Source organism: Onychomys torridus, chromosome 3, assembly GCF_903995425.1.
Source record: "Onychomys torridus chromosome 3, mOncTor1.1, whole genome shotgun sequence".
Lineage (NCBI taxonomy): Eukaryota > Metazoa > Chordata > Mammalia > Rodentia > Cricetidae > Onychomys > Onychomys torridus.
This window is the reverse complement of record NC_050445.1, coordinates 47,629,802-47,640,482: the sequence shown is the minus strand read 5'-3', so window position 1 is coordinate 47,640,482 and position 10,681 is coordinate 47,629,802.

Here is a 10,681-nt window from a genome sequence, read left to right as displayed (position 1 = left end):
CTGTTACTGGACAGCTTCATTTAGATCATCTTCATATATGTATTTATTTTAGGAAGCTTCTGTTCTATTAGGTTTCCATACTATTGCTCAAATGGTTCTTAGTTTCAACTGCCCTTCCCTGTGTTCCTTCCCTTACCCGCTCTTTCTTCCTCCTCCCATTCTAGCCCCCACCCTCACCTATCTGTAAGTACCTATTCTACTTCCCCTTCCTACAGAGACTGATCCCTCCTCACTAGTCTTACTCTCTACCTTACCTCCATGGGTATATGAATTTTGGCTTGCTTATCAATGACCTATCAGTTAACTTCTATGTATAAGTGAATATATACCATATTTGGTTATATTGGTCTTTCTGGGTCTGAGTTTCCTCCCTCAGAAAGATTTTTTTCTAGCTCCATCCATTTACCTGTAAATTTATTGACTTGACTTTTTTAATGGCCGAGTAATGTTTAATTCTGTAAATGTCCCCACATTTTCCTTATCCATTCAGCTTTTGAGGGACATCTAGGTTGCTTCCAATTTCTGAATATTACAAATAGAGCAGCAATGAACATGGCTGAGCAAGTGTCTCTGTAGTAAGATAGTGTCCCTTGGGTCTGTGCCCAAGAGTGGCATAGCTGGATCATAAAGTTGACTGCCATCTTTCTGAGAAACTGCCACACTGATTTCCATTGTGGCTGTACATGTTTGCACTCCCACCAGCAACAGATGAGTTTTCTCCTTACTCAGCATCCTCACCAACATGAGATGTCATTTGCTTTATTGATCTTGGCCAATCTGATTGATATAAGATGAAATCTCAAAGTAGTTTTTTTTTTTCATTTCCCTGATGGGTAAGAATGTTGAACATTTCTTCTTAGCCATTTGAGTTTCCTCTTTTGAAAATTCTCTATTTAAATCTGTACCCCATTTTTAAATTGGGGTATTTGTTTTCTTGATGTTCAGATTTTTTAGTTCTTTATATATTTTAGATATTAGCCCTCTATCAGATGTGTAGTTGTTAAAAAACAAAACTCTTTTTCCATTCTGTAGCCTACCACTTTATTTAAATGATGATGTCCTTCACTGTACAGAAGCTTTTCAATTTCATGAGGTCTAATTTATTAATTGTTCTTAGTGCCTGAGCTATTGGCGTTCAGTTCAGAAAGCTTTTTCCTATGCCAACGAGTTCAAGGCTAGTTCCTACTTCTGTTCTGTCAAAATTGGTGTTTCTGGCCTTATGTTGAGGTCTTTGATCCATTTGGAATTGAGTTTTGTGCAGGGCAATAACGGAAAAAAAAAGACATGTTAATCAATGGAATAGAATTGAAGACCCAGAAGTAAGTCCACACACCTATGGGCATCTGATTTTTGATAGAGAAACCAGAAGTACACACTGAAAAAAAGACAGCATCTTCAAAAAATATCAACTGTTTCACCAGAAAAACCAAAAATGTGTGTTTGAAGTGATGCCTATGCTAGTGAGCATCATTTGCCCTTCACGTGAGGCTGATAATAGCAACACTTTGCATATGAAAATACATAATTAAAAATGTTCAATGTGTAATAAAATCTGAAAGGAAAACTAGGCAAACGGAAGGTGTAAGGTAGGAAAAGAAAACTGATCATAATTTAACACATGGTTTAACATGAATAATTCTAAAGATAACAGTATAAATCTCAGCCAGATGTGGTGGTGCAAGCCTTTGATCCTAGCCTTGGATGGGTGGATCTCTGTGAGTTCTAGGCCAATTTAATCTGTATGTCAAGATCCAGGCTAGCCAGGGCTGTACCATAAGACACTATCTCAACAATGATATAAAGACTCATTGTTGATCTAAGTATAATTTTCAAATAGCCATACTAATAATACAAAATACTTTTTAAAGTGGGTGTATTCAGCAATTGGGGTGAAAGTTGTAGAGTATGTCTAAGATTTTTATAACTTGCAAAGTAACAAGTAGGGCCAAGAGAGGGGACTCCAGGGATAAAGAAAGCACATGCTCATTTGCTACCCAAGTGTTAACAACTGGATTTCAGACCTCCAGCATCCGTGTAAATCCTGGGCCAGTGCAATGGCCTGCTTGCAATCTCCAGCAAGGAAGAGACATGGTCCCTGGAGCAACTGACTAAGCAGACTAGCTCAATCAGATAATTCTGGGTTCAAGTGAGAGACCCTACTTCAATATATAAGGTTGAAAGAAAGTGACCAAGGAAGACACCTGACATAAAATTCTGGCCTACACACACACACACACACACACACACACATGCACACACATACATACACACATGTATACATACACAAATAGCAATAAATAGTAAACATATATAACAAATTAAAGAAAATTACTAAAAGAATCAATTGAAGAAACAGAAGTAGCTACTTCTGAGGAAAGGCAATTGGTATGTGAGAAAGTGGGAGACTGTATTTTTTATTACATGGCTCATCAGACCATTTGCATCACGTATGTGACATTTTTGTAAGCCCTGGTATTACTTGAATTGTAAGAAGATCACTGTATTCAAGTTGTTTTGCATGTGCTACTGAGTGTCTATTGCATGTCTTTGGTCAAATAGCATTGTTAAATATGGGAAAAGGAGCCACGGAGTGACTCCTCAGCTTGCTGAAGTTACTACGCACAGCTAAGCCTGAAGTGTAAACAGCACTGGATGGGCCTGTCCTTCCTACGTTCTCCTTATGTTTACTCCAGCTGTGAAGTATATTTATGACTGGAAGTGCTTTTATTTGCTCATTTTTGAATTCCAGGGAGGACACACCTTAAAGAAAGGAATCGCCAAAAATAACCTTCCATCCTGGTGTTACCAGCTGCCTTAAATCATCCTGAAAACTGCATCAGATTTCTTTACATGGAGCAGTCACACACCTGTAGTATGTGCTTTGGAGCCTGCAAAATACATAACCTATCAACAAGTATTTGTAAATATTTAATAAATCAAAATATTTATTTAGTATTTTGATGCTTATCTACACACTTCAATGATATTTCTCAAATGTAACATACTTATTTTAAAAATTAACCTATTATTGAATGTGAGTCCTATGGATGCGTACACAGATGTGCATGCCAAGGGGCCAGAGGGCAACTTTCTGAAGTTGGTCCTTTTGGTCAGTTTTCTCTTCCCACCTTTCTGTGGGTTCCAGGGATTGAACTCGGGTCCAAACTCCTTTACCCACCGAGCCCTCTCACTGACCCCAATTACTTTTTTTTTTTTTTAACTTAATCTCATCCAACTTTCCTGCCTCCTGTTAATTAGCTACTCTATATGTTTCCAGGCCACTTGCCTGAGGTGACAAGGTATGAGAAATGGTAAGTTCATTTTAATACCAACAAAGAGAACTGAAAAGAGAAAGAGAAAGAGAGAGAGAGAGAGAGAGAGAGAGAGAGAGAGGAAGAAGGAAGGAAGGAAGGAAGGAAGGAAGGAAGGAAGAGAAAAAGAAAGAAAACAGATAATGTGTTCTACAGTTAAAATCACAAAGGATGATATCATGTAGGCACACCATGAGTTTGGTGAGATCTTCCTCTCTGCCTCTGGGTTAACCTGATCATTCTAGATGTCTGATAATATTGATTGGCCCTCAGCTAACCACCCCACACGCAGCAGCTAGTTGCGATCATATAACTTGCCTTTTCTCTGGATACAGTACAGAGCATGTGCACTGTAGACGTGATACCTTGCTACCTTCAGCTTCCCTCATGCTTCTCCATCTGCCTGCCTGCCTACTTTGAGGGCTCCGCAATACTGCATTTTACAGCACACAGCAGAACTAACTGGCTTCTCTCTGCCTCTTTGAAATTTCGGTGCTTTCCTTTCTTTCTTCTATGGTAAGAAATCTGACCTTATTTCTCACCTCCTAGTGTAGAAAGAAACAAGGTGGGTGAATTCGATCTCATTTCTGGTGGGGGCCTCCAAAGGAAATGATCTCCACAGCCCTCTGCATCCTCAAAGAGAGCAAGCTCTCACTTCCTGATGCTTCTTTCCAGTATGAGCTCCCGAACTGGCACTTAACTATAAGAGACTGTGTTTGGTCAGAAATTTTTATGGTTGTCCTTTGGCCTGAGGCTGGGTGTGAATAGTGGATCAGCTTTGTTTTATCGGCCATATGATCTGCAGCTCCAGGGAATGAATTTTGCATAGTCTAACTCCACTAAGAAGCCTTTTTTTCTTCTCCATAACACTGATATTTACTCAAACCAGTTCAGATCCCTGCATGCATGCTTTCTTCATCAGAACCCCTAGGGACAGGGGGTGGAGGATACAAGTTAGATTCCAGCACTGAACCCCACCCTGTGCTGCCAACAATTACTATAAGATTAAGATACGCTGAAGGCCAAATCAGTTCCTGAAAGGGAATCCTTCCAGTGAAGCCTGCCCGCTGTAACTCAGTTAACCTGTAAGGCGAGTATTGGTTCACGCCCCTACAATAGCATTCAAAAGTGTGTCCCCTGCATTGACCTGCTGCTGGTTTCACAAGTGAGCCCTAGGGATTTCAGACAAGGCGTGGGTGCCGAGGTAGCGACTGAAATCTCTTAGTCAGTCGGCTGGACTCCGATTCTGTTCTGGCACCTGGTCCAGTGTATCAAAATTGTGGTTTTGCAGCCGGTTTTGGAAGCTGCTCCACGAAAGCCATGTGACGAGCCCCAAAGTCGGTCTGGCACCCGAAGACTTCATCAGATTGCGAACTTGAGAGGCCTCCAGTTGCCTGTTTCTGTATTGATGCCTCCCTCCCCATAATCATTAACAGAAGGTGAGGGAGCGCACCTCACACCTACTGAGTGCTTGTGTTTCTGTCTCTGAGGCCTCATAAATCTCCGGGCTCTGTGTATTTGCCCACTCCAATGAAAGCTTTCTCCAGGGAAACCTGCAGTAAGAATGTGAGTTATTAGCATAGCTCAAGAAGCTCATCTGACGGGGGCATGTGACGTGACTACAGACTTATCTGAATGATTTAAGAATCTCAGTTTACTTACTGATTTGAACACTAGGAGACACAAAAGATGTGGCGTCTCTAGCCACAGCCCGGCAGAGGTCCCCTTGGAACTTGTGTAGGCCCCATGTCACATCCAAATGGACAGGGAGTAGATATAAGACATAGCTGATTTCTTACTTTAAAAAAATGGAAGACTAAATACACTACGCCAATGCTGATAACTCTCAATTTAATATTTACTGAGTCCATGGTTCCTATGAAAACTTCGTTGTCTTTTAAAACCACACCCGCTACTGAATGCCCACTGTGTGCCCGACTCTGTGGCAGACAATGAAAGATGCAAACAATTACTCATAGTCCTTGACTTAAAGACACGTTTGTAGCCAATGACTAGTAATGGGGCACATTGGATCATTGTAAAAGAAAAGCAAGTTGTGTTGTAGATCTCAAATGATGTGAGCATTGGGCAGAAAGAGGCGTAAATATGGTTCTCTCCTAAAGTGTTGTGATCTAGAAACTAGGTAAGTGGGAAAATGAGAAGGAGAAATTCTGGTCTTGGTGGTGGCATTTCTTAAGGAATTGAATATAAATATGGAAGCCCTGTTTATAGAAGACCCTGAATCAATGATGCTGGAAGCCAGAGCAGAGGATTTCAAACTGACATGGAGGAAAGATTAAAAGTAAGAAAGATTTCAGTCAAGAAAATGAAAACGTTAAGGTCAGGTCTCTAAGTGATTCCTCAGGTAGACTGAGGCCTGAGTGAACACCAAAGGTCATTAATTTATTGGCCAGACTCAACAAGCTCCATATTTATTTGCTCTTCAGCACCACATAAGGACAGTCCAGTGTGGGGATGTGAAACAATGTGAAGGCAGCCTTACATATGAATGCAGCAGACTGTACACCATTTGTGTGTGTTAACTCCTTCTCGACTGTTGGATAAACGACACTCATGGATCACAATATGAAGTGTGATCACACAGACCCCCATTTTGACTAAGACAGGTATTGTCAAGATTAAATGAACTTTTTCTAACAAATTTGGTTATTCTCCATCAACAAAACCCTCTAGGAAAAGAAGGTTGTTTTTTCCTCTGTAGGCGCCCCGTGATCATTCCATAAATATCTAACTTTTAAAAAATGTAAATTCCAGATTTCTGAACTAATTTTTGGTAACTTATAGAACTGGTAATACTGAATTCCTTGGTAAAATTGCTTTATTTTTAAAAACTCGGAGAAAATTTATTTAAAAGAATAATTGCTGAGTGGAGTCTCTGTATATTTGCTTTGTGTGTTCTCTTCCTGGAACTCTAGGTAACAGAGACCCCCTCTTGTTTGTATGGATTGCTGTTGCCTCCCCCATTCCAAAATGGTTGCATACTGCCTACCACCAAGGCTGCAAGAAAAGAGCCACATCTGGGGCAGATTTCAAGATGAACTTTATGAAATTTTAATTCGAGGGCTGGAGAGATGGCTCAGTGGATAAGAATGCTTGCTGCACACAAACCACGAGGAACTGAGTTCAGATCTCAGTACCCATGTAAAAGCCAGGCACAGCTGTGTGGGCTTGTAATCCCAGCACTGTGGGAGGTAGGGACTGGATGACCTACCAGCTTGTAAGCTGCCAGCCCTGCTCCAGTGAGAGTCAGGACACCTGATACCCTCCTCTGGCTTCTTCACTTGTGTGTATAGGTATATGTACCTGCCCACACTAGCACATATCACAAACCACATTTAAACACATATGTTCACACTCACACATACATGAAAAATTTAATATTGTGCTTTAAGCAAGGTGGTAGGAGATGTCAATCAAGAGATGAGCCACTTTCTATTAACAGAATGTGATCCTTCTTCAACCTCGAACTACAAGACCAGAAAATAAACGCCTAACTTTTGTAGTTGTGAAGGTTTTAAGAGAAAGATCCCATCCTTTTCTAGTCCCTGCTCTTTCTCCAGAGATGACCACTGGTGTCTCCTCTTATCCTGGGTCTGTCCTTGCTACAAGCTTTTCTGGCCACCACAGGACAGCAGGGCATCCAGTACACAATTCTCCACCCCCTCCCAAGAGCCCGTGGACACAAGCCTGTTCCCTGCTCCACTCTTGCAGAATCCAGGTGAATTTTAAAATAGAATGAATGGAGACCCAGTTATGTAAAGAGTCACCTCTGGCCTCCTGTTCTATCATGAGAGTTAAGACCAGCTGGGTTGCTCTTGGTATCAGTTTCCAGTGCATAAGTCTCTGTGATCTGCAGCAGAAATTCTTACAACAGGGCCCTTAGAAGTCTCGTTCTCTGATGGGCTGCCAAAGGCAGAGTCCAAGGCATATCTGTGCAAGCAGACTTTTTGCTGAGTTCCCAGGGACTGGGAGAAAACTACCAGAAGGAACAGGCCCCACAGTGTTCTACAGCTGGTAATCTACAACTGTCTCGGTGGATGGTGGGACAGATTGGCAACTACATAGTCATCTGGTTCCACTGCTAATCTGGACAGAGTTGACCACACCGATGAGAGGGAGAGATTGGGGAGGGGAAAAGAGAGAGAAGGGAAGAGGCATACCAACACATTGAATGAAAACTCTGAAAATCTGGTTTTTCCCTCCTAAGCCTCCTTCTCAGAGGGGCAGCTCAAAACACCCTGACCCTGTTAATAAACATGTTCAGGGCCATATCCTTTTTACGGAATCGAGGAAGGACAGATACTTCAGTCACCTCTGAGAACTTGGAGTCCCTTTAACAGCACTGTTCACATTTGGAGTGGTAGGCTTGGATTATGAGATGGTATAATTTTAGTTCTTACTTCTCAAATAAGTCATGGCATGCATATTAAAATATTTGGGGCTACTGACATGGTTCCATGACAGAGTACCTGTCTAGCACCTGTAAGAACCTCAATCTGACCCCAGGCAACCCCTCTTCAGCTGAAGAGCACCTCTGGAGGTAGCACCTGCATCTGTGAGGATATCATAGTATGATGAGCATCAGGCCCGTTGGTCCAGTGAGATTTTTCTCTTCCCGCCATATTACAGAATTAAAAACATTAAATAAAAAACATTCTGCTAAAGAAATTAAGTATTGGAAATCTGTGGATGTATGTATGGCTACATTTAACATATCTTTTCTGTTATTCCTCTAGTCTTAATAGAGAAATTTATCCGTTATTAGCAAGAGTAGAAATAATTCACCTTATTTTAATAGGAATAAATGAGATTATAGTATCATCTTCCAGGATAAAGTTCCTATAATGTCTTTTATTCTGTCAATAAAATTTCACTTGATCTGACTAGATTTTGACAAATGACAATTTGACCATTTAAAAAGGTATCTTGATCTAAATTGTGCATTTCCTTGAAATTCAGAAGCAAACAAGACGGTGAAGCTGTAAGATGCCTTTGCTCCCACCATGTCTGAGGGAGACACGCCTGTGGAGCTGGCAGCTTTCCTTCTCTTGGTAGGACAACTCTGGTAAGAGACTCAGATCTGACAGACACATTGCTTCTGATCATTTTACAAATGAGAAAAACTCAGACTCCGGGTTCAGATGTGTTCCCCAGATTATCACTTCTGCCCACGACGCCAACTGGCCAGCCCAGCCTAACGTTCCTTCCACTGGTCTTCCTTGTGCCCCACCCACACCCAATTCAGGGAAATGGTGTTCCTGCAAACTGCCACCTGCCTCAGAGACACCCACTTCCCAGAGAGCTCCTTGGGAGACCGTTCCATTACAGACTTAGTTTATGCCAGAAAACCAACAATAGCTGTGGGCCGGAACCCAGGGACACAAGGAGAAATGTTAGCCCTAATGCTTACCAATCTGAGATTTGGTCAGAAAAACAAAACAAAACAAAACAAAAAAAAAACAAATGGAAGCTGTGAACGAGAGGATACAGCAGTGTAAGTGTAGGTGGAAAGGGGTGTCTAAACTAAAATTGGTCTTTGACTCTGCTACTAGCTCAGGGATCTCCAACAAACATCCTATCTTCCCAAACTTATTACTCCATCTGTAAATTTGGCATAAATTGTGTATGGAGGGTAGAATTTTGTAAGCATTCAAAGAAGAAGTAAGAAAGACAGAAATAGACAGAGATGGGGCCTGTGAGATGGCTCATAAATGAAGACACTTGCCGCCAAACCTGATGCCCTGAGTTTAATCCCCATGGCCCACATGGTGGAGTAAGAACTGGTCCCCATAAAACGTCATCCTCTGACAGCCCAAGGTCTCTCTACACAGGGATGGATGGGGGTCAGTAACAAGAAGGAAAAGAAGAAAAAGACAGAGAATAAAAGACAATCTGAAGGTGTACAGCAGGCTCTCGGTGTGTGGAAGTTCATAATGCCTGAATGTCAAGCCGACTCCTTCAGCTGCGTGAACAATGGGCATGTCTACTTTGTTATAAAGGTACACACAGAATCACACCACTCCCCAGGCCCTGACCACATGAAAGAGACACTATAGAATTGTGCCTTGAGCCTGAAACTGAGCTAGTGGGCTGACTCCCAGAATGGTGTTCTCTGGAATTCCTCCCAAAGTTTTGACAGGATTCGTGCACAGAGCTGGATCCCTAGAGGAAAAATATAGGCAGTCTTCAGCAGACTCATCCCTCTGGCCCCAAACCCTGGATTATCTTTTATGTATTTTCATGACACACTATACTGCCCACACTTACTGCATCAGGCTGTAATTGTTGGTTTACTTGTCTGTTTTGTCAAGTAATTTACGAGCTCTACAACCATGTGACTGACTCAGTGCTAGCCTCATATTTTAACCCCAAACGGTCTCCATGTAAATTTCTGAATGAAAAAAAAAATTAACAACCTCTTTAAAACCTTTACCACAGTTGGCCCTAAGTGGGGAAAATCAGCTTATGGGACTGATGTTCTCCATGCCCTCCTCCCAAGCCCAAGATTGCACCCTCTCCAGTTTCCCTTACAAGAAAGGAATGTCTCTATTTCCAGCATTTAGGCTACTTAGTCATCTGTTTGGGATGTTGCTCATCACACTCAATAAGTTGTGCTTCGAAAGAAGATCTGGTGCTGTGGGACAGTGGTACAGCTGTGGATGTACATGCTCCCTTCTTGGAGAGGCTCAGAGGATAAAGTGAGCTTGAATAAAGGCTCCAATGTTCAGAGAGGCCGCTAACCATTAGCCAAAATATTTCTGGATCAGTAACCATACCCTATCATCAACTTGACTTTCTAAAAATTACAGTGCGGTTTTAGGACCTGGTACGTAGTGTACAGGCAATAAACATGTGTTGGATAAAGAATGATGGGAGTTTGAGCGGACTTTGATTGACTGTAGGTGATGCTGAGGATTAGAATCAGCAAATGCTGTCAAAGCTTTCCAGTGAGGAGGCTGAGCTGGGGCACCTGTGGAGATGAAACCACCTGAAGAGTTGACTGACATTCCAGACATCCTCCTGGGAGCAGGTGACAGTTTTAAGAAACACTGTGTGTGTGGAAGTAGATGAAGCGGGGCTCTTTGCTACCACAGCAAAGCATATTCCAGGCTTCAAAGGATCTTGGAGACAAAACTCTGGCTAACTGACCTTCCAAAACTACCAGCTGCCAGAACACTTCCTGCTTTTAAAGCCCATTTGGCTAAAACATAAGCTGCCAATACCATTTACCTATAATCTCCATTACCGATAATCAGAATTTATTTGGCCTTGGATTTGTCTGCCCGACTTGTTTCTCCGCTTGTGGAAAGGAGTCTTATTTCTACAAACTTCCATAGGGCTGGGCATGC